At 37.2% G+C, this 25,102-nt stretch overlaps 1 protein-coding gene and 1 pseudogene across 2 annotated transcripts in view; both read right to left on the bottom strand.

The window, feature by feature from the left end:
* The window catches only part of FRMPD4 (FERM and PDZ domain containing 4), a 507,254-nt gene that overhangs the window by 418,564 nt on the left and 63,588 nt on the right, over positions 1–25,102 (bottom strand). The gene's annotated exons all lie outside the window — the stretch shown is intronic.
* On the bottom strand, positions 13,320–14,224 carry LOC136385934 (large ribosomal subunit protein uL23 pseudogene; annotated as a pseudogene).

Below are 25,102 nucleotides of genomic sequence, written 5' to 3'. Positions count from 1 at the left end.
AGGGGTTCAGCATCCAAATTTCTCTGTGCTAAAAGACTTGTGTACAATTGTAAAACAAACAGAGGTTTTGTTTTTCCTTTTCCTTCCCCTGCCTCCTCCCCTCGCTCATTTTAACATTTGTCAAGGATCATTGGATGGGCTATCTTAAGTGTTTTGGAGACAACTCCTGTCAGTCACCAATTTATAAATGATGGGTACCTGAGAACAAGAGTGGTACTTGCCTTAAAGAAAGAAGGTACAATCTCATTCTAAACAATGGCCTCCGACTAAATGAAAAGAACTGATAGCAAGTAATAATTGATATACAATGAGATATACAAATAATTAATTTTCTTATATTCAGGTAGAACCACAAGAATCCATTTAATGAAATACAGAAATTATTGTTCTAAAAGCATTATTATTCCACCATCTAAAAACTACTCCAGGTACTGGAATTAAGCCTCTAACATTCTTGATTTTACAGATTTTGAATTGCATTTAAGGACAGTAAAAGTATATAGAAAAGATTAGGTAATAAAAATATAGCCAGTTTAAAGATGATCAGATTATGTTATCTGAGAATATCCACATAATTTCTTTTCAAAAGGAATTCTTTTTTAAAACATCTTAATGACTTTTATTAAACTTTTAAATATGTAAACATTTTACATTTGAGATGTAAACATATATGAAATTAACTTTAGGGTAATCAAGTATGACTATATCATAATGAAATAATCACTATACTTATTAATTATCTATTGTGACATGTAATAGTGACACCTAACCATTTTAAGAAAAAAATTATTAATAGCTTATAACAGATTACACATCACTTTAAGGCTGAATCTTGTACTTACAAGGATGGCAAGATTTTTTTTGAAAGGGACAGATGATAAATATTTTTGGTAGTAACTATTCTCCTTTGTGGTTTGAGTGTTTAAGCTGCAACAGGCAATGTGTAAATGAGTGACTGTGGCTATAATCCTAGAAAACTTTATTTAAAATACAACCACCTGTCCTGGTTGTAGTTTGTCACCTCCTATTGTACTATTTTCCAGGGATAACCTAAAAGAGTATATTAAAAAACAAGTTCCTTCACCTCTTAAATGATTGATATTTAGGAATAAAATTCTAAGGACTACAATTATTAAAAATACCATAAATGTAATAATATATATAACTATTAAAATTTATATTTCTAATAATTAGGAATATAATGATAAACCTTACTTTCCTTACCAGTTTCTGGACATGTTCTGTCAAGCCTTTATCCCTCTCCAAAAATGGACTTTCAAATTCAAAAACATTGAGGATGCTTTTTTCTTATTGATTTTATTTCTTTTTTTTTTTTTTTTTCAGTGATAGGAGGGGAGACAGGGAGACAGACTCTCGCATGCGCCTGACTGGGACCCACTGGGTAACCCCCATCTAGGGTGATGCTCTGCCCATCTGGGTCATTGCTCTGTTGCTAAGCAATTGAGCCATCCTTAGCACCTGAGGTGGAGGCTATGGAGCCATCCTCAGCACCTAGGGCCAATCTGTTCCAATTGAGCCATGGCTGCAAAAGGGGGAGAGGGGAAGAGGGAGAAAGAGGGGGAGGGAAAAGGGGGAAATGAGAGGGGGAAGCAAATAGGTGCTTCTCCTGTGTGCTCTGACCAGGAATCGAATCTGGGACATCCACACTCCGGGCTGTTGCTCTACCATGGAGAAAACCAGCCAGGGCCAATTTTTATTTATTGATTTTAATTTTAAGGTTAAATGAAGTCTCAATTCAACTATTAATGTACAGGAAATATAAAGAACAAAGAAACATTTTAAAACATATGATGGAACTGAAATCAGAAAAATATCCAGGCTGAGTAGAAAATATACAGAATAAATGACTTAGGTTCTTAAAAAAATTAGGAGAGAAAGAGAGAGAGAGGAAGAACCTATAAGATTAAAAGAAACAAGAGACACAATCACCAGCAATGTATAGAGCTAATTTGGACTTTAATTAACACAAATTACAAAAATAGCTTTCACACAATTATAATTTGAAGAGTAAAGCACAGTTGATATTAAATAATTATTCTTACTATTTAGGTACAATAAAGAAAACACATGGATTGTTGAGAATGAAAGAGATCAGAGTAAAGAAAAACCCTTGTAGCAAACATCAATGAGAAAGTGTGTGGTCAAAAACAAAAGTCATATAATAAAAGTAAATAAAATATGTTGATACCAACAATAAAACAGAATTTAATTGGCAAATAGATCTTCCTTCCCATGAATATGGAAGATATCTGTTTGAACGCTAAGAGCACTAATAAAACAAACCAATGCTCATTGCCAACATGAAATCTGGCATGAAATGACACTTTCCTGGCAGACATTTCATTCACGATCAGGATAAATTGAGCATGTCTGAACATGCTAAATCATCTATTTTCTGATACAGCTACAAACAAATACAAGAAAGGAGCATTTGCTCAAAAACTTATACATTGGAAAAATGTTGCAAAAATGTATTTCTTATATTTAAAGACAAACATTAAAAATCATTTTATTCTAATAAACAATCTGTTATCACGAGAAAATTATGCATAAGGAATGTCCTCTATATAATAATTTTAAGAAATAAATTTAAACCCTTGTTCTTGTTTTTTGTAGAACAGCTATTTTCAACTACTGTACAACCACAAGAATTTTTAAATTATGCAATGCCTGGCTATTTAGTCAAGGGCACTGACCTCTACTCCTTTAGATTGTCAAATAAAAAAAATGACAACTGCTAACACAATAATAAGCAGCCAGTGTGAATGCCCAGTCTTGAATCATTAATATATAGATCATATAATGGAATTGCATGTCATTGGTCATGTTGCATAATAAGGTTGCATCTGATTGGTTAATTCTTCGTCATAAATCCTTATTATAAGTATAGGCACCTGATTTTTTTTTCCTATTGATTTGAGAGAGAGGAAGCAGGCGAGGGAGAGAGAGAAAAGCATCAACTCCTTGCTCCACTTAGTTGTGTACCCATTTATTGCCTCCAATCAGCAACCTTGGGGTCAAGCAGGTACCCTTGGGATCAAGCTAGCGGCTTCAGCACTCCTTCTCAATGTTCAATCCACTGTGCAACCAGCCAGGGTGGCACCTGATATTTAAAAAAGTTACTTTGGAGCAAAAAGGGTAGATAATTACTATTATAATTTTTTTGGTAAATCAATAAAAATTTTACCTCTTTTTTTTATCAGATCAGCAAAATATATATTTTTGCTGTGCTGCAGATCGTCAGTAATTACTTTATACATGCCCTAAGATGAAAATGGTTGAAAATCACAGATGTAGATAGTTCCAGGGTTCTCAGCCTTGGCATTACTGACAGCTGTATTGAGAATTGTAAGGTTCTTGGCCATTATTCTCTAGTAGCACCCTAGCCAGTTGTGACAACCCAAAAATGTCTCCAGAGATGTCCTAGTGTACCCTGTGGGCAAAATAACCCCAGTTAAGAATGACTAGTGTAGATTTATTCATTTCCTAATATCCAAGAGAAATAAATATCCTTTACAACTGAAATGTACTAGGCTCTAAAGGCTTCCAGAAACCAATGGTATATCCAATATCATGAATATAGTAAGATATCAGCCTTCAGGTCTCTAATTTACACCTAAGCGTGTTGTCAAGCATTCTTTCTGATCAAATTTATGGCACATATTTAATTTGAGGATTATTTCAGACTCCAGCAGTAACAGTCACTGGAAACCAAAATTCCCTCAAATATGTGTATTTCTCTTCAGCAAATATTCCAGTCATTTACAGAGAAACACATAAAAGCAATATAAGAGGTCAAGATGGTTTTCAACAAAAACAAAATTATAAACTCCCCAAGAAGGTGACTGAAAATGCTATTTGCGTAGCATTTCTGATTTAAGTTTAAAGCACCAATTTCTACCTTTCTAATGAAAAAAAAAATAGTTCATTGTAAAAATGTTTATTAGCATAGAAAATTTCATAGAAAAATATAGAAAATATATTTGTGAGTTTTGTTTTGGCTAATTTCCAAATGTAAAAATTCCTTTTCAATTATCATTCCATCTTTCATGTCTACATCTCTGATTTAAGAAAAAACATGTTTTACTCTTAAGTTTATTATAAAATGTTTATATCATGATTACAAAGGTATATACACATGTGGGTTATGCATCTATGGCTGTGTTTTATCATTCTTTGTGCTAACAAAATGTTAAAAATGTCAACTGAATATATTCAGGATTTGATAACTAGGTGCTCATCTCATACTCAGTGCTTTTCTGATGCCATAATTTTTCTTGTTCATTTGTTTTTGATAAAAAGCCATGTTCTATGATTCTACTCTGAATTCCAAATACGTGTTAAGAAATGGCTCTATGTAGAATACAATACTGGATAAAAAGTGCAGTACTGAATGCTAGATATAAAATGCTATACAAAATCTAAGCACGACCCTTTAAATCTTCTAAAGCAGCTAAATACTCCTTCTTACAGTGTTAGTTATATATGCCATAAAACCTAATTTTTTTCAATTTTCTGATTTTGAGAAACCATGAATTTTGATAGCTTAAAAATTGTTTTTAGTTATCTGATGGTCAAGCAAAAATCAAGTTTTGGTGCAAGAAGAAATAAAATTACCCCAAATCTTCTCTGGACCCTTTAATGGTATAATCATACACAAAATTGGGAAGACATCTCTTCCCACAGGAAAGGCATGGAGAAAGATAATACTATTACAGACTATTCACTTTAGGATTGCAAAAAGAAAGAATATTTCATTCTCTCCTTTTTTTTTTTTTAAGCGAGAGAGAGAGAGAGACAAAGAGAGACAGGGATTGACAGACAGACAGGAAGAGGTGAGAAACAGAAAGCATCAATAGTTGTTCATTGGTTGCTTCCTCATATGTGCCTTGACCGGGGTGGTGGGGTGCTTAAGCCGAGCCAGTGACCCCTTGCTCAAGCCAGCAACCTTTGGGCTCAAGCCAGTGACCATGGGGTCATGTCTATGATCTCATGTTCAAGCCAGCAACCTCGGGTTTTCAAACCTGGGTCCTCAGTGTCCCAGGCCAACGCTCTGTCTACTGCACCACCACTTGTTCAGGCTCATCCTCTCTCTTCTTATTGCTCTACCCCTTTGTCCTTGACCTGGGCACATATAAGTTCATACTCAAAGCCATTGTCATCTCTGTATTCCCTAGAAGGAGTGTGTGGCACTCTGCACACCAGAGCTCACTAAATCCCACCCTCTGATCCACACACTCTCCCCAGCTCCCAGTGAAAGCCAGAGCAGGATTTGTAGAGGAGATAGCAACATGAGGATGTTAAATGAATCCATAAAAAAACCGACACTGTGTGTTAATAAGCCTTGTATTTAACAGAGTTAGGACACACAATGAACACTGAATGGATGGATGAATGAATGAATGAATGAATGAATGAATCATAAACAAAGATTAAAATTAGATACCATTAGGGCAAGTCATTCTATTGATGACAGTTCAAGAAAAGAGATGAATTCTCAGGAGTTTCAGGAAAACAAAATTTAGGGGCTCTTTTACTCTGGTTTCTATCTCCTCCCCAGCAGGGTTCAATCCCTTAACAATCCATTAGCATGTTTTCTTGTTTTCCAACTTTGCAATTTTTTTATTGCTACCCCTTTGCTTTGTCTAGTTTTCTAACTCCCAATCCCACTGCTCCTAAATTATATATATACAGATACGATTGCATTTTAAATGAAAGGGAATTTATTTTAAGTTTGTTTTGGATATCCCCCCACTCCCAGTTGGCTGCCAATGTTGCAGGCATCTACAAACCAGAGCTGCCGGAAAGTGCAGCATCAGAAAGCCATGATGTGGCTCATTATGATGAACTCTCCGTGGTCTTTAAGCACCTCTCTGCTCAGGCCTGAGCAAATGCTTAGCGACCTTGTCTTTGACACTGGGTCACTTTTTGCCTTCGGGATTAACTTTGGCTCACTTTTTAATTAATCTGTACTTTGGACGTTCAATGAAAGTTTTATATTGTAAAATGCCAACACAGCAATCTATACTTAGCCTGAGCTCACACACAGACACACACATACTCACTCATACCCTCACACTCAGCCCTAATGTTAAAAGGAAGCCCTAGCCCTCTGCCCACGTTGGCTGGCCATGCAGTCTACCAGAGCATTCGTTCTTGCTCATGCTAATTCACTCGCTGGACCTCACATGGCCACAAAGCAAATCATGCACAGCAGCCAGCTAAGAAATACATTAGCCAAGGATTTCATTTCCCAGTGGATTGTGCAGGAAGAAAAGACAGAATGTATCGGCTCGGCTAAAGCAATTTAATTCACCAAATATTTAAACAGTGGCTATGTGAAGAGACTTTAAGCCATGTGACAATATAAAGGGAATAAAGCACATGTCCTACCTTCAGGAAGTGCCCCTGCTTTGTTTATGTGGCCCACAGTTGTTTGCTTCTATTCAAAATTTACCCCATTTCCTGGCCTAGCCATGGACTGCCTTCTATAGAAGTTTCCATGAGACCACACTGCCCTTAGCTGCAAGCCGTCACCTACACACACTTGACCTGGACCTCCCATTCAGCAAATGCACTGTTTATGCATGACCCACTGCACTGACCTTTGTCCCTCTGAGTCCTGAACCACAGTAGAGTTAATGAATGGTTTCTGAAAGAATGGCGCATGGTCGGAGCTAAGGTTATAAAAATGAAGACTTTATGAAAAAGCTCTTGGAAGTTCATGATTCGAACTTAGCTCCCCAAGTATGTAGGGTTGCCAGTAAGATACAGGACACTAAGTTTAGCTTGCCTTGCAGATAAGCAATGAATTTTATTTAGTATAACTATATCCCAAACACTAAATAGGAAATATTCCTACTAAAAAGAAAGGTAAATCATTGCTGACCTGAAATTCAAATTTAACTGGGTATCTTTATTTATTAAATCTGGCAATCCTATAAACATACAATTTTGAGGTTACTTTGGGTTTAAATATCTCACTTTTAAGTTAAAAATCATCCCTAGGAGGGCCATATCCTCATGTCAATTATTGTAAAGAGTCATCTCTCAGCATTAATCGCAACTGAAAATTCAATTTGTGAACACAGAATAAGATTGTGCAGTGGGAGGATTTAGACTCTGAAGCATTTATATCTTTAGTACTAGGTAAGGCTACATAAAATTTAGGATTATATAACACATACAAAACTGAAAATGGGCAACCAGAGGTTAAGAGAAGAAATAGGAGAGACTGGGAAACTCAGGAAATTTGATGGTTGCTGCGGTCCCGCTGGGTATTACTTCCAGATCTACTTTGACTCCCAGTGGTGTGAATTCCTGCATTGCTTCTTCCTGAAGGAAACCTGTATTTAATGTTGCACAGTATTTGAATGGCCTAGGCACCTGCTTATATATCCTACTGTACCGCTAGCTCTTTAAAGACAAGAAACCTCATTGATTTCTGTGTCCCAGCGTCCAGCTAGGTAAGCATAGATATTTGCTCCCTCTTGTGGTTCCCTGCATTGGTGTGTCCGGATTTAACTGACAGGCTGCACACTCAGCATAACCTAGTTCAAAGATCATTCCCCCACTCTGTTCCATTCCTCCTGCCGTCCCACCTAACACTGGTATTTGCCAATCTAACTTCCAGTATATTCCATTGAGTATCAAATAAAGCATCAGGGAGGAGAGAGAGGCAGAAAGAAACAAAACTTGGCAAATGTTCTACTCCTATGTGACCTTTTCCAGTGTGTTCTCCTCCCCTCAGTTTTGTCTACATTTAAGCCAGATTCTAATGGGAAGCCATATATCCATATTTGTTTGGGGCAATTCTGGTGTATGACTGTTATCCCAGAATAATTCACATTCAGAAATGAGGTTCCTCCTACTGATAGGGCACTCAAGAACTCATTTTAAATAAAGAGGTGATATGAAAATTCTCAAAAAGTACAAAAATGTTTGTCTTCAGAATGATCATGATAAAGACATTGACCCCAGCTAATCAATGCTCCCTAATATTCTCAAGAACTAGAAACTAGAAGAACATTCTCACATGGTAGGAAGTACTGGGTGTTTTAATCTCATCTGTTCCCAATCATGGTGAAAAAAACCCAGCTGAATATTAGTAACCCCCTAGCTAGGCTCCAGGAGATTTCAAAAATACACAGATTCATAGTACTCTGCCCTCCTGCAGAGATTTTTATATAGCAAATCTGAGTAGGACCAAGAAATCTATAGTTTTTTAAAGTTTGCCCAAAAGAGTGTTCTGTGCAAATATCTGGCAATTACTGATCTGATGTAATCACCTCACCTCTGGTGGTAAGAACTTGGATATTTAGAAGTTGAACCCCATGGAGCCTTGGCAGCTGGTCACCAATGCTTCATTGAAGCACAGGAGAAAAGGAACTGCTAAGCTCGGAAGCAACTATTGGGGGAATAGCCAAGCCATGTCCTAACTACTTTATAAGCACTGCAGCATTTAATCCTTTACAATGAAGAGGCTGATGCTAAAATTATCAATTTGCCCACAGATATACATCCAATGGAGGCACTCAGATCTAACTGAAGCTGACTTCAGAGCCTGAACATACTCACTATCCTCTCTATGTACAAAATATTTATTTGGATGAAAAAAAAGTCTTAATGGTGGTTTATAATTAGGCCTAGAAAAAAAAAAAACATAGAGGTTGAGAAATCCTGTAAAATCAGTAGTTCCAGGCAGACTAGAAGTGGCTATAAACTATAATTAAATAACAGATAGAAATGGGAAAGAAAAACTCCTTGGTTCGAGTCGAGTCTTAAGCTCATCCATTCACCAAGCCAGACTTTCCCTGGGGCAAGCTGGCCCCTTTGAAGCTATAACCTCCTACCAACCAATCTCACAATCCTTGTGAGCCTTCCAAATCATGACTTTGAAGCCCTCCATATCTCGATTTTAAAAGGATCAAGTTGCTGGGAAAAGTACAATGGGTGGGTGGGGGGAGAGCTACATCTGACTTCCAAGACCTGTTTATGTGGCTCAAAGGCAAGATGGAGATCCTGTGACATGACAGTGCCATGCCTCCTGCTTCCATGCCCAAAGGCAGAAAGAATAATTTGGGTCTCAGCTTGCCAGTGTTCACCCCTTATACACTTTCTGGACAGGAAGGCTGGCACACTTATATATTTTTGGAGACTTGAATATCAGGAGGGTAACAACAGTGCTAAAAGTTTACTCACAGCCAACCCAGTTGGAAAGGATCACTTCCCCATGGGCCACTTCTCAAGTGGTAACTATGTGACTATGAGAGAAAAACAGCTGGTCAGATGCATCTGCAGATATAATTTAATCTTACTAGATTGCAGAGTATGGGACAGAGCCAACGGGCCAGGGATAGCATTTGGGTGAACAGGCAGCAGGAGAAAGGAGATGTGGAAGAGATTATGGAATAACAGTAATTATAAAGGGAGAAAAAGGACTGTGATCATACATTTTCAGTGAAAGGCAAAGGATACACTTAAGGGGAATCAAGAGAATTGAATGCAGCATAAAACTGACAAATGAAGGGTGTTATTGAACTTTGCAAAAACAGTTTCTCGTTGACTTTCAAGAGAGGTGCTACAGTAAAATATCAGGACTTAGGGCAAACGCTGACAATTAAGGAAGGATTAAAGGGTAAATAAATGAAAGCAGCTGGTATACAACATGTCCCGGGATTTGTTGGTAGCCCAAGAGGAGAACAGAGTAAAACCAAGACCTTTTTCAGATAGCTGAGATCAATGTAGGATTGGTGCTTAGAGGAAAAACCAGTGCAGAGGGAGAGCGCAAAGGAAAGGCTGAGGAACACGGCAATAGAAAGGAAAATAGAACTATTCAATTAAGAATGAGGATAAAAGCAATGTGTATGAGTTGGATTGGGGATGGCAGAAGCCCAACATGGAGCTCAGGCAAGGGGTGGAATGGGAAGAATTTTAAATGTGCAGAAGGGAAGGAATGAAGGACAAGAAATGAACACATCAACATCACATGTTATACACCAGAAACTAGACTAGGTCTTTTATAGTTGACATTTCATTTAATTCACCTAACATCCTATGACATCAGTATATTGCTCTTTGCAAAAGAGAAAACTAAGGCTCATTGATATTAAGTCTATTTCTACAGACCTATGATTAAAACACAGACCTCACTGATATCCCTGACTTAAATACTTGAATACAAGATAAAACAGAAAAAGGAAAGGGTTGTTACTGGGGTCGGGCAGTGGGGGAAGGTGTTGTCCACATCAAAATTTGAGCCACTATGAAATCTATCCCAATATGCAATTTGATTATAATTCCTGCCAGAATACCTCCTACCAATTCCACTAACTTCGAGTTATCACTCTACTTGTGTTGTAAGAGATAGCTACAAAAGAAGCGACTGTCATGTATAAAATTTGATAAGTGTTATACAAACAAGAGATAAAAAACTAATCTGTGCTTCACTTAATATCATGAAAAACTCCCAAACAGTCTTTTAATTGACTCAACCTTCTAAAGATAAAAACCAGGGCTGGTCTCCCAGCCAAGTACTAACTAGGCCCGACCCTGCTCAGCTTCTGAGATCAGATGAGATCGGGCGCGTTCAGGGTGGTATGGCCATAGACCAGGGCTGTTCTCCAATTCTGAACTGCAGCCTTATTTTTTACCTGGCAACAAAGGCACAATAGTAAAAATCCCACATGGATCCAAGAAGACATTCTAATCCAATGGTCACCAACCTTATGTCCTATGTCAAGGAATTCAGCCACTTCTGTGTGTGAGCAAGTTTTAATATAAGGTGACCAATTGTCTTCCTTTAGGGAGGACAGTCCTTCTTTTGTAAGGTCTGTCCTCCCTTGAAAAGTATCCTCCTACATGTCCTCCTTTTTGATATTGGAAGGCTAGTCTGTAAATGTCCATATTCAATCAATGCAGAGTCAATCCATTGCATGTGATATGATGTATTTGCATTTGACATGATGATTCGTCAAGGATCAGTATAGTGTGGCGAGACATGACTATGAGAGGCACGCGCTCCGCACAGGAGACCTTGAGAGAGCGCGCGATATACTTAGTGCGCAAATGGCTTCGTGTACTTCTTACTGAAACATAAGATGGCACATATGACACTGCAGACTCATGATTATTTCTTTCTCAGCGAATATTCAGTCATAGACAGGGAAGCGCAATTTACGTTTTATTAATTATCTATTTAATAATTTCCAAATACGTATAATTTTATTTACAAGTATTTTCCAGAAATTTGAGTTTTAAAGTGGAAATCTAACCTCAAACCATATCTATTAATAATGCATTTTGATTAAATAGTTGCATAAAACAGACTTTTTTTAATTAGAAAATGATAAACACACCTGAATATCACTCCAAATTAGTGATTTTGTTTGATATTTAGTTTTACTAAATGAGTGCTTTTTTCTTACAATTATTATTAAAAAGTCATGTAAGCATAATTTAATATAAAATATTACACATGTTTTTATTGTGCATTTATATTATAGTGTATTATTGTTGCAATGAATAAAATGTTTCTTTTATTTATGATATTGCTTTCTTCAATTTATTTTTGTCCTCCTTTTCATGGTAAAAAAGTTGGTCACTTTATTTAATATCCCATAAATCCGTTGAAAATTGGGAATCTATCCTCAAGAAAGCTAGCTGCCCAAGCTCTATGAAATGCCAAACACGTCTGCCTTTCTCCAGAATCATATCAACTCTATGTGATAACTATGACATATAAAAGGCTTGGATGAAATACTAACGTCAATATCAGAAATTCTAGATAATATCTAGCACATTACACTTCTTGGAAGTGATGAATGCAATGCAGTACCAAGCATAATTGGAAGATTGAGTTTCTAACTGACCTTAATTAAATACAAGCAACAAGGGAAACAATGGTATCATTGAAGAGCTCTCAAAGAATATACAAGTTTCCTTTCTTATTTATTACTGTATCATTGTGACATCACTGATATCATAACATTACCATAAGGCATTTTCCTCAATGTACACTCCCAAACATTAGTTCCATCAGGTTTTCATTATTGTTATTCAAAAATAGGATCAGGGGAATTCAGCAAAGGTAATTTTAAATGAAGTTCAAGAGCATCATAAAGAGCAGGACAACTTCGAGCCTGTAATATGTTATAGTGAACTATAATCCCCAAAGGGATGGTATGATATTCAGTAGTTTCAAACTATATTTGGCCAAAGGTTTCTCTTTTTTTAGATATCTGAAGGGATATCCAGGGGTTCCCCAAAACTACATTGGGAGTGTTGGAATGGAGACTTGATAATTGCACATCACTGAGACAATCAAGCTCAGAAACAGAAAATAAGTGAACATTGGAAAAGCAATTTGATTGTCCCTCACTACTTCGTCATTGTTTATTTTTGCTTACCCAATTTCCATTTCTATACACAAATACCCACACACTATAGAAACTTTAAATCAGAAGTAGCAGAAGCTGTCTTCAAATATAACCAATGTTCTGTTGGATCTCACTCTCCTTGACTCTTCGGGAGTCCTCAGTTCCTTGTAGAGCTGTCTCCAATTCCCTGTAGGAGGCCTGAACAAGGGCCTAAATGCTCTTGAGTAATCTGTTAGCCTCTATGACATATCTCCCAGCTATCCTCTTCATGCCTATGCATCTGCATGAAAGTTCCTCCTCGGCACCTCCAGGAGGGGCCAGGAGTACCCACTTCCCATGGGGTGCCACTGATGAACCACCAGGAACCCCTGATGCCAACACCAGGTGCCACAAACTCTGGAATTACCACACCAGTTCCATCAAATACATGCACACTGTCTTTAAAATGCCATGTGTCTTCAGACTCTTCAATATCCCACTGCTACTCTCTTTCCTTTATTGTTTGTTATTTTTTATCGCACAGGATGCTAAGCACTGTTTCTTGCATCCTCCCCTATCTTTCAATAAAGAGATAGTTTTCAGATTTTACCTTCACAAGTCAACTCTCCACGGGTCTCTCCTATTTCCACACACCCGTCCAGCACAGATTCTGACTACCTTTCTTGGGACTAATTTTACACAAGCAAAGATGTTTATATAGGGTTAGACAAGTTATTTTCAAACTCTTTCATCTCATGGCGCATACGAAGTAATTAATAAAATTTTGCGGCACACCAAAAAATATATTTTTGGCCAAGATGACAAAAAAAATAGGTATAATTTTAAATAATTTACACCAGACAGCTATTACTGTATTGGCTATTGTCTCTCTCTCTCTTTTTTTAGTATATTTATATTTAGAATTAGCCAGCTGGACTCTGTTTATATGATCCCAATTTTGTTGGCAACATCAAACGCATCATATTCAGGAGCAAGGCAAACATATGCCTTCTTCTCTCCATTAGGCCTAATCATGGTGTTGACCTTGGCCACGTCAATGTCATAAAGCTTCTTCACAGCCTGTTTGAGCTGGTACTTGTTGACCTTGACATCCACAATGAACACAAAGTGGATTATTGTCTTCTATCTTCCTCATGGCCATCGCAGTAATCAGGGGTAACATAATAACATAGCGGTCCAGTTTGTCTGTCCTGGGGGCGCTCTTCTGAGGATATTCAGGCTGCCTTCAGAGCAGAACTGTCTTTGACCATCGGAAGATGGATGATGTGTGAATCTTCTTTTTCTTTGTTGCTGTGGACACCTTTCAGCATTGCTTTCTTTGCCTTCAAAGATTTTACTTTGGCCTCAGCTTTGGAAGGGGCAAGGGCTTCCTTCTTCATTTTTAGCACTATCTTTGTAAAAAAGGCTATTGTCATTTTTTTATTTGACAACCTAAGGGAAAAGAAGTCAGTATGCCTGCCTAAATAGTCAGGTATTGCATGTTTTAAAAATTCTTGCAGCACACCAGTTGAATATCTCTGGTACAGACCTTTAAGATAAAGTCCCCTCTCTCTTCCAAACAGAGGGCAGGCAGGCTTGCTTGCAGCCTGGAAAGAAACAGGTCATGTCATCCTTTTGGAGCAAAGGGTACAGCTGATTACTGTCCATTATAAAAGAATTGGGATCTCTACGTACAGAATCCCTTTCTGTAATTGACACCACTGCATATCCAGCATCCATTCAGTCCTCTTCTTCTTCACCTGTAGAAACTGGGGCTCAAGAAATTGACGAAAATGCTGATATTGTGAGTACTTCTCTGCTGTAATAAAGTCTTTTTTCTCTGACATAGTTATTGTGTCTTCTGTCAGCATCCATCAAATTGTGGTAGGTTAACTTGTTAACTTGAAATTAAGTAAAAAAGATCTCAGACCCTTCACAGATCTTGAGATTTGAATTCAGAATATGATCAAAATACAGATTATGAAAATAGACTAGAAAAACTTCCAAGTGATATTCAGTATTTCACTTTTAAGAACCCTCCTCAGGGTGACTGAGACTGTGACACTGAGTTTGCCTCGGGATGAATCTCCCCAGCAGCCTTGGGGATTTATATTTCCTAGGTGTAAATACAAACAAACAAACATAACAAGTGGCTGAAACTTCCTGAGTTCTTGTGCCAGGCACCAGTTTGTCCACTTAACGCCCACAACAACCCTATGGGGTAGATATCATCATTTGAATCCAGGCAGGCTGATGTCAAAGGCGATGCAATGGACCCAGTAGTCCACATGAAGTGAACCCCAGGACCGCACTTAGCCCAAGAAGATTTACTCTTCATTGTGATTATTCACCTACTTAATTTCACTATTCCTCATTATTTATGCCTATAGGAGAACTTGTTTGTAAAGTGCTACAAATTGCTAGAAAACTCCTAGAAGAGAGTGAGGGTCTTCCTTGTCCAAATTCCTTCAGGCCAGACTTCTCCAGAGAATTCCACCAGTTGAAATGTCCCTGGATGTGTATAAAAGAACTGGAAATGCCATCACAAAGCTCCACTTCAGGGGTGGGTTGTTGTTGATCCATTTTCAGTTAAGCTACAAAATTCTAGAAGGAGAGAAGCACTGCAAGACCTTCCATCTCTGCATGACATACATTAGGTTTTTGGAGCACTCAGAGTCCTTAGAGAAAGTTGCTATTGATTATCAGCATCACCCTCTTATGTAAAGTGCCATCAGATGGCCATCCATCTTTCCTCAGTTTTGGTTAAACAACTCGGACCAATTTATAATGAATGGTGAAAGAGTTCTGCCCTCTTCTTACTTGCCATAATCGCTCCTTCTATTTCCTCTTCCCCTGGGTACATTAGCTCTTACTTATACACACGAACTTGCTGCTAATAAAAAAGATTTATGTGCAAGTAGGATTTTATTCCTTCCATCAAATGTTTACTTAAAGAGGCTTTATTATACAAAGTACTATCCTTACTCAGCTCACAGGTAGATTTATCTTTTTAAACTCATTTCCTATCTTTCCATACTTCAACTCTTAGCCTGTTGTGAGGATTTTATACAGAGAAGGAATTTTGACAGAGCATATTGTTTGTTTCCTATATAGGCTTTTTAAGAAAGGAGAAGTGTTAGGCTATTACTGTTAGACGCTTAGAAACCAGCATGGCTGCTTTGGAGATGTAGATAGAGAAAGAATGATTTATTCAAAGACTATCTTTGGTATAACAGCATTTGTACAAACTGGAAATAAACATTTCCTAACTGTACAAATTTAGAAAACAAAGAGATGGTTTGTATTAAAATCTATATATGAAAAAGTTATGTCCTTTATCCAAGTAATATTATTCATAGATATTCATTCTAAGAAAATAATTCCAAGGAAGAACAAAACCTATCTGAACAGAAGAAAACACTGAAAGATTGAACTAAGCACAAAATCAGAGCCAAACTAAACAACTCGGGAAAAAGATCACAAGGAAACAAAGGAAGGAAACTGCATTGTTGTCTGGATAGGAGGAAGGGAAGATAAAATTCTCATCTTAAGTCTCTGTCATTGCAAAACTGCTTCAGCAGCAAAATTTATTATAAGTATTACTTTACCTGAAAGTTCTCCTCTTCTTTCCACTTTTCTAAATTCTATTCATTTAAAGCACCTAAGTCTCCCCTGACCTGTGCTGGCACAGTGGATAAAGCATCGACCTGGAACATTGAGCTCATCAATTCAAATCCCTGGGCTTGCCCGGTCAAGGCATCTACAGGAAGCAATCACTATGAGTTGATGCTTCCTGCTTCTCTCCTCTTCTCTCCTCTCCTCTCCTTTCCCCTTCTCTCGCTCTCTCCCCTCTCTATAAAAATCAATAAATTAAAAAAAAAATATATATATATATATAAATAAAACACCTAAGTTCCACTTTTACTGCATACCTTTTTGCTTTATTTTTTCCATTCCATATCAACTTTCTCACTAGTAGTTCTCCTCTAGGGGTAATTTAGTCCCCCAAGCAACACTTGGCAAAATCTGGAGACATTTCTGGTTGTCATGGTGATCACTGTGCAAGGTAAACAAACATCTAATCACTATATTGTACATCTGAAACTAGCATAATATTGTATATTAACTATAATTAAAAATTAATTAAAAATAAAAATTAACAAAATAAAAATACAGAAGTTTACCCTTCATCTCAGTGGTTTTCATCATGGGAGTCTGCTCCTCCTCATTATAGAATCATAAAGAAAAAGCTCTTGTCTGAGCACAGGAGAGTTGGATTCTAATTGTAGTTACTACAGTTCAATGTATGGCTGAAAGAAAGTCATCCAAATTATGATAACTTTGGTTTCCTCATCTGTAAAATTTGAAGACTTGGCCTAAGATCTATGGTTTTCAAACACTTTACTAAGAACTAATGATAAAGCAAAGCTTCTGTGTAGGGCAGTGCGCAGCAAACAGAGCAGTGCTGTTCAGGTTGGAAGGAGAGAGGGAGACACACTGAACCACGTCCAAGACCTCCAGCTCAGTGGGCCTCTGAGAGTTCCCAACAGCCCAGAAAGCCACAGGTCCTGAAACAAAGTCCAAAACTCTGGTCCCGCTCATTTCTCAGGTCCCTTACACAGTCCTTAAATCTTGACAGTCATGATTACCATCCTCAAAAGCCTTTGATTAAAGTCACCTCTACCACTTTGTTATTTTGGGAGCTTATTTCCTCTTCTTAATTTAGGGAAGAGGATGGGCTATGCTATGCTAAAAGTAGAAAAAACCAATTCAACAGAGATCTATGAAGGTTGATTATGGATTCTATAAAATACCATTACTAAATCCTCCGACAAGAGAGCTTTCTACACTTCCTAATTACAGTTCATGCCAATTGCATGCAGTGTATAGGTGAGGGCCACCGATTCCCATGGCCACAGGCCTGCACAGGGATGCCTCTCACCGATCCCAGATCTCGGCACTACCAACCATTCTGTTGTTACAGTCAAGAAGTTTAACAACTGTTACTATTTATGAAACTCATTGAAAACCTTTACAAAAATTTCTTCTAAGTACATTAATAAGATGTTATTAACCTTAATAGCTTTTCTTAAAAAGTTCATCTCATAGATTTCTAAGTTCAACTTTTTCCCTCATTAATTATTTTCAGATGTTTAAAAAAAATTAAGGATATTACTGTATACCTATAACTAAGATCCTTTTTTTTTAAAGAATTTACTTCTCAGGTTCGATTGGACAAGTATAAAAATGAACAGATATTTTGGTTCTCTTGACACCTTTATATTGACTAAATACATAATTCTGTGAAAAGTTAAGAATTTCCCTACTAAAATTAGCCATGGGATAGATTGATTCCCTGTATTACCTAACATCTAAATAAAAATAGAAATCTAAAAATTAGTTCAAGTCGCAACAAATGCTTTGGGTGGGCAAAGTTTTTCTGTAAAAGTACACACTAAATATTTCACTTGACAGATGACATGATCTCCCTCACAGCAACTCAATTGTGTCAAGGCAGTCAGAGCCAACAATGTAAATGAATGGCCATGACTGAGTTCCAGTACAACTTTATTTACAAAACAGGAGGAGGGCTGGATTTGGCCTGTGGGATATAGATTGCTATCCACTGACTTAGGTGGAAAATTTTATAAGGCATGGAATAAAAGACATAACCAAAATATTATTTGCTAAGATAAACTATAATGACTATGTAGTTGGCTAACTAAGTATATAAAGCTTATTACTCCAAGAACGAGTGGGGTGGAACATCAAAAATGTTATATCATGCTTTTATACTTTTCAAAGAAATGAGCTCATTTACATATCAAAGGGAAGTTTCTTTTATTATTACCCAGGATTATTGGCAGGCTTTGAAGACCAACCAGAGGTACTTCTGATATACTTCTCTTTGTTTTATCCTTCCCTTTCTTTTGGTAAATCTCAAAGTATTTCCCCAGAAACATTTTCCAAAGACAATGAAAAATTATACCTGGCAAAAAGGTCAGTCCAAAAATAAAAATGTCAGTGGCAAAACCAAGGGATGTCATGCACACATCAACCCCACCACCCACAATTTTTTCAAAATATGTCCATTGACCTTTTGTAGTTATGTGTGAAACACTGGTATACAGTCAACTTCACCACAGTCTCCTGATCCCCTCCTGTCATATATACATTTCACATTGTCCAATACTGCCACTTGTATCCCATCCTTTTTCTATTGAATTTCTGTAGGCACCGGAACAGGGTAATAAAGATTTCAAACCTCAGGCAGAGCAGAAGTCTTGCGCACATACAGGAAGGAAAAGCATACACACTTCTAGATTTTTAAGGTTTGGTTCTGACTCAGGTACAGAAGCAAAAACATAAAACACACATAAAAGATTTTAAAAAAGCAGAGCTAGAGGCTAGTAACAATCCTCAGTGATTAGATTAAGACTGATGATATTTGGGTTTGGGGACAAAGTTTTCATGTGTGGGGAGGTGGCTTTCCCCACAAAAAGGAGCTGGGTGTCCTAAAATTCAACTCAATAATGACACTATCAACTTGGAGACAGCATTAGGTCCCACAGGCTAAGGGCTCAGTCTCAGAAGAAGACTTCATTGCACTATCACCAGTTGATGGCATTTGTAAGACCTTGTTGTCACCTGTGTTTCTAAACAACTGGATATAAATCAGAGATTACCAGAGCTCCTGCTTTGGATTTGATTAATTGGCTAGAGCAGCTCACAGAACTCAGAGAAACACTTTACTTGCAAGATGATAGTTTATTATAAAAGGCTATAATTCAGGAACAGCGAAACAGAAGAGATGCATAGGGCAAGTTATGTGGGATGGGGCACGGAACTTCCATGCCCTCTCCAGGTGCACTGCTGTCACTGCACCTTCACCTGTTCACCAACCTGGAAGCTCTAAATAAAAACTCCATCCTTCCAAGTTTTTATGGAAGCTTCATTATACAAGCATACTGATTAAATAACTCACCATTGGTGACTGATTCAACCTCCAGCTCCCACTCCCCTCCAGGGAGAAATGGTGGGACACAAAGTTCCAAATTTTTACTTAAGGCTGGTTTTCCTGGAAACCAGCACCCATCCCATGGTGCTTTGTTACGTTATCCATTAACATAAACCCAGCCGTGGTGGAGAGGAGCTTGCTATGTATAAAAAGAAAACTCTTTCAGCTTAATGTCACTGGGGAATTTCAAGAACTGAGGACAAAAGGGTAAACATTATAATAAAGGATGCTCCTATTCCTCTTATAACTCAGGAAAGGTTTGGGGAGCTGTGAACCAGGAACCATGGACAAAGACCAACGATGTGGAAAAATATATTTCCACTATATACTTCGCATAAATCATAACTATATACTTCTCATAAATCACAATACCACACACGTTTTCTAATAACACAGCATAGGGAAACAGTGAAAGGAATGGGACTTCCAGATATGAAGATGAGTGAAGGTTCCTGAGACGACATATTATGTCAGTTATAGTTTACATACAATGTTATTTTCAATTAGTTTCAATTGTACAACATAGTGTTAGACAATTACATACTTTACAAAGTGTTCCCCCCAATATTTCAAGTAACCCTGGCACCATATGTATTTATTACAATATTATTGACTATATTTCCCATGTTGTACTTTATATCCACGTGACTATTTTGTGTTTTTTTGTTTTTTTTTGCGAGAAAGACAGACAGGAAGGGATAAAAATGGGAAGCATCAACTCACGGTTGTGGCACCTTAGTTATTCATTGATTGCTTTCTCATATGTGCCTTGACTGGGGGTCTCCAGCCAAGCCAGCAACCTTGGGCTTCAAGCCAGCAACCTTTGGGCTCAAGGCAGTGACCAGGGGATTACGTTTATAATCCCACACTCAGGCTGGAGGCCTTGCACTCAAGCTGGTGAGCCCATGTTCAAGCCAGTGACCTCGGGGTTTTAAACCTGGGTTCTCAGCAACCCAGACAGATGATTTCTCCATTGCATCAACACCTGGTCAGGCTATTTTGTATTTCTTAATCCCTTCATCTCATTCTCCCAGTACCTCAAATATCATCCATTCTGGTAACCATCAGTCTGTTATTTGTTTATGAGTCTGTTTCAATTTTGTTTGTTCATTTATTTTGCTAAAAGAGTACTTTTGAATACTCAAAAAGCTTTTGATATTTGTACATTGAGTTATCCTGTTAGTCACTGGAAACACTTCAAAGGAAAATATATTAAATGAATAATTGCAGTACAAACTATTTAAGGGAATTTAATTAACTACTTTAACAAACGGGTCTTATTATTTAAATAAGTATCATGTGTTTGAAATGAATTAATTAAATATTAGGCAAAGAAAATGTGAAGGTGATTGTCTTTATTCTACTTGATGTAAAAACATAATAATAAGATTTATTCACTGAACTTCAAAACACACACAAAAACTAGGAATTTTGGAAGTGTAACTTTAATAAACTAAATATAAACTTTAAAAAATTACAGTAAAATATCCTTTTAATAAGCAGAGGCTTCCCTCAAATATCAAGGAGGTTATGGGCTGCTCAACAGATCTGCAAGCCAAGTGAAGCTCCAGGGAGGGGAGCATTGGGAATGAGAACAGGAAATACAGGAAACTCATCCAATGCTACAGCAAACGCCCCTGCTTTGCTGAATGTTATATTCCACCATTTCGTGCCAGAGTTCTACAGAGTTACTTACCAAAGAAAATTCAGTTATACCCAGAGGATCAATCAACTAGCACTATTGCCTTGGTATATTCAATCCTGTTCGTGTGAACTACAAAAAAGCCAGTCATTCCACCTGTCTTCTTACATGGAGCTGTTCTCTCCTGGGTCCTTACTGAGAAGGCACAAGCAAGCAGTCATCCACCCACTGCAATCAAACGCTGTTTTATTTTAACAAAATTAACTTTCACAGAGATATTCTATTTCATCTTGTCACCTTGAAATCATACCTGCAAATTTCTTTAAATGTCAAGTTTTGACATTTTAAAACCTTCATATTTCTGGAAGTCTAAAATAACAGTGTTTGATATTTTCATATACAACTTACCATTGCATACTGTTGCTTTAAATTTTGTGAATGTTAAGGCTATCTATGTTCTCACATACATCTAAATGCAACCGCATGTTGTCTGGTTACATTTTCCCCTTTTTGGAGCATGCTTATGTGTGTGCATGTGTGCGTGTTGGGGGGATGGTTCTAACAGTGACAAAGGATGACCAGCTACAGAGTCTCCAGAGCTTCATACTGTGTTTCCTTGGAGCACAGCCAACTTCTTGGTAAATGTGTGTTAAGAAGCCACACCCTTTATCTTTAAGGAAAAATGAAGGCCAGCCCCTTTAGAAAGGCTTTCTTGATACACTTTATAGATTCTTGGTACACATTTAAACTGGAAGTGATTTCAGGCTCCAGCAGTACCAGTAAATGCAAACCTAAAGTCCCTCAAATGTATGGGTTTTTCTCTGCCAAATATCCCAACACTTTACAAAGAACCCAAGGCAGCGAGAAGGGTACCCTCCACTTCCCTTAGGAGCTCACTTGCCACACTGCATGTCACTGCTGGCTTCTACAGAAGACTGCCAGCTTCCAAGGGCACTAACTTTTGCACTATGACATATCACCAGTGCCCAGCAGAGAACCTGACATCAAGGAAAGGTACAGGAAATATTTATAGAAAGAAGAATGGAAAGGAGGAAAGAGGACAGCACTGATGAGACAATAGAGGGAAGTAGCAGGAAAATGGGGGTGGGACACACTCCTATGGTTCCCGAAGGAGAAGTTATGGGTGCACCATTGTCCTCTGTCCTTTCTTCTTGATCAGAATTTCTTGTTCACTTGTTTTTCTCACTTACTTTACATTTTTGTGTGTGTTTGACAGAGACAGACAGAGATAGAAAGAGAAACAGATAGGGACAGACAGACAGGAAGAGAGAGATGAGAAGCATCAATTCTTCGTTGCGGCACCTTAGTTGTTCATTAATTGTTTTCTCATATGTGCCTTGACCAGGGGGCTCCAGCAGAGTGAATGACCCCTTGCTCAAGCCAGCAACCTTGGGCTCAAACTGGTGAGCCTTGCTCAAACCAGATGAGCCCACGCTCAAGCCGGCAACCTCGGGGTTTTGTCCCAGTCCAACACTCTATCCACTGCGCCACCGCCTGGTCAGGCTTACTTTACATTTTGTCTTGTTTTGTGCACGTATTTAAGTGGTTTTGATTTTTCCTTGAATAATGTGGGACATTGATACATTGATATGCTCAAAGCCACAGGGCCAACAACTATTCACAAAGGTACTACCACAGAAAGAAAACCAAACAACTGTCACTTAAGTGGAACCCATAGAAACATAGTGGAGGCTCTCATATATTAAAATAGCAACATCTGATACTGAGCAGATTCACCTCACTTCTTATAAGTCAAATGATTATTAGAAATGACCAAATGACTATCCCGTTAAACTGAGTTCTCTTGTCAGTTATTAAAAGTTAGGAGCAATGAAGAAATGGGAAACATTCATGACTGTCAATAACTGATGAAGATTATTAGTAGGGAATCTCTTCCTTTTTGGAGACAAGGACAAAATTGATAATCAACTGAGAATTAAGAACCCTCTTCCCAGAAAACAACCAATGTGTACAAATAGGTATATTTTTGCAAACACATTCAAGGGACTCACAGACCCACCTACTCCTACCCACCAAGGTCATGCTGATATTGAAGCCCACTACACTACAGCAGGGCTTTGCAAATTGAGATCTCAAGAACCATGTTAAGTGAGAAACTGTCAAAAGAGAAAAATGAGGTAATGTAAATAGTGTATATAAATATATGTACAACTATGTATAAATATATATATATATGAGACATTGTGTATAGAGGATTTCAATTTCTTATTATGATTCCTAAATTGATTTTTGTTTCTGCAAAGGCATTACTTCTATGAAGTGAAGTTAGTACATGGTGTTGATTTGTAGTTTACTCTTTCAAATATCCAGAGTTAATCTCAAAATTTGTACTTTTAATACATTATTGCTCTGTAAAAAAATTAAAAAATATATATGGGGATGTGTGCTTAGTCATATAAAGCCCAAATTAAAGCCCCCTGGACTACATTATAAAAATATAAGAAAATATTTTATGATTGGAAATGATTTTATATGTTGATTCAAGATACACTGAAGAGATTCACACAAGTGTTGAAATAAGACACTTAACGAACAACACCAATTTAAAAAGTTGAAAGTCAATTAAAGGTTCATTATGTTAGATCTTGTGATCCTTAATTTCACAATTTTTACATTCAATAATTAAAATCTACAAATTAAAAAACTACTGAATGCTTTTTTAGTTACCTGATACTAAAAAAGCAAAACTATCCTACCAGAATGATTCAAAATCACTGTTGCAGGATCTTGCAGCTGTTTCCTAGTCTATCCAAAGACCTCTCAAACAGAATTTTGCCATTATGTCTACTCTATACATTTTAAATATAGGAAATAAATATAATAGATAATTTTAGGTGGAATGGCTTGATTGAGATAATCTGTTCAACTGGATTCAAAAATTACTTAAACACATTAATTTGCTACAACCTTTTATTATAATATACTAAGGTAATATCTACTAATTTTTATATTATTTGAAGGAGGAAACCCAAATGTTTGGATTTCAAGAAATTTATCTATGAAAAATTACTCATGACCAACTATGCAAAATAAGCAATTTTATTTCTCATAAAGGAATTGGAAAACATGCCAAAATGAATAAGATACCAAAGAGAGTACTTGGTTTTTCTGTTCAAGTATTTCTATTTGGTATTTTTTGCGTTATAGTTTCCTTCACGCTCCTGGAATTCACGTTTTTCTAATTATAGCCATTTTTTCCTATGAATTTTTAAACACATTAATTATTTTAAAGTACTTGTCTGCTAATTCCATCACCTAGGTGAAATGTGGATCTTCAGCTATTGACTATTTTTTCTTTAAAAAAAACTCTTATTGATTTTAGAGAGAGGGAAAAGGAGAAAGGGAAGAGGGGAGAAAAACATCAATCTGTTCCTGCATGTGCCCTGACAGGATTGAACCGGCAACCTTTAGGTATCAGGATGACATTCTAACCAGCTGAGCTTTCTGGCCAGGGCATATTTTCTTTCTTGATTATGGGTTACCTTTTCCTGACTAACAATTTGTAATAATATACTGACACTATTGATGATTTATACATTCGGGATTCTGTTATCTTTCTTTGAAAAGTATTGATATTTGTTGTAACAAGCAGTTATATTACTAGAGGATCACTTTATTCTGTGGAGGCTTGGCTTTTAGACCTTCTTAAATTGGGTCTATCTCAATTCCGTCCTTACATCAAGGTCAAAGTTCTTATTCCTGACATACCAGCCCTACTTCTAACGCATGACCACATTGAGGCTCCAATGAAAACCTTGAGGTATTTACCAAATTCCTAGCACTAGGCAGGATTAGCAATGTAATCTTTTTATCCAGAAAAAAGGAGCTGGTAAAATTTCTCTTCCAGTCTATAACTTTCCAACTACTGATTTCTGACCTAATCTGAATATGCAGATTAGGAGTCAAGCAGGTATTTGTATGTAGATTTTGGGGTTCCTATTTCCAGAATTTCTTCTCTCAATTTCCAGGTGATTTAGCAGCCCAGAAATGTAACTATGACTCTCCCCAATATAATTAGAATGC

This window comes from Saccopteryx leptura, chromosome X (genome assembly GCF_036850995.1).
Source record: "Saccopteryx leptura isolate mSacLep1 chromosome X, mSacLep1_pri_phased_curated, whole genome shotgun sequence".
Lineage (NCBI taxonomy): Eukaryota > Metazoa > Chordata > Mammalia > Chiroptera > Emballonuridae > Saccopteryx > Saccopteryx leptura.
This window is presented reverse-complemented; position numbering and strand designations above follow the sequence as displayed.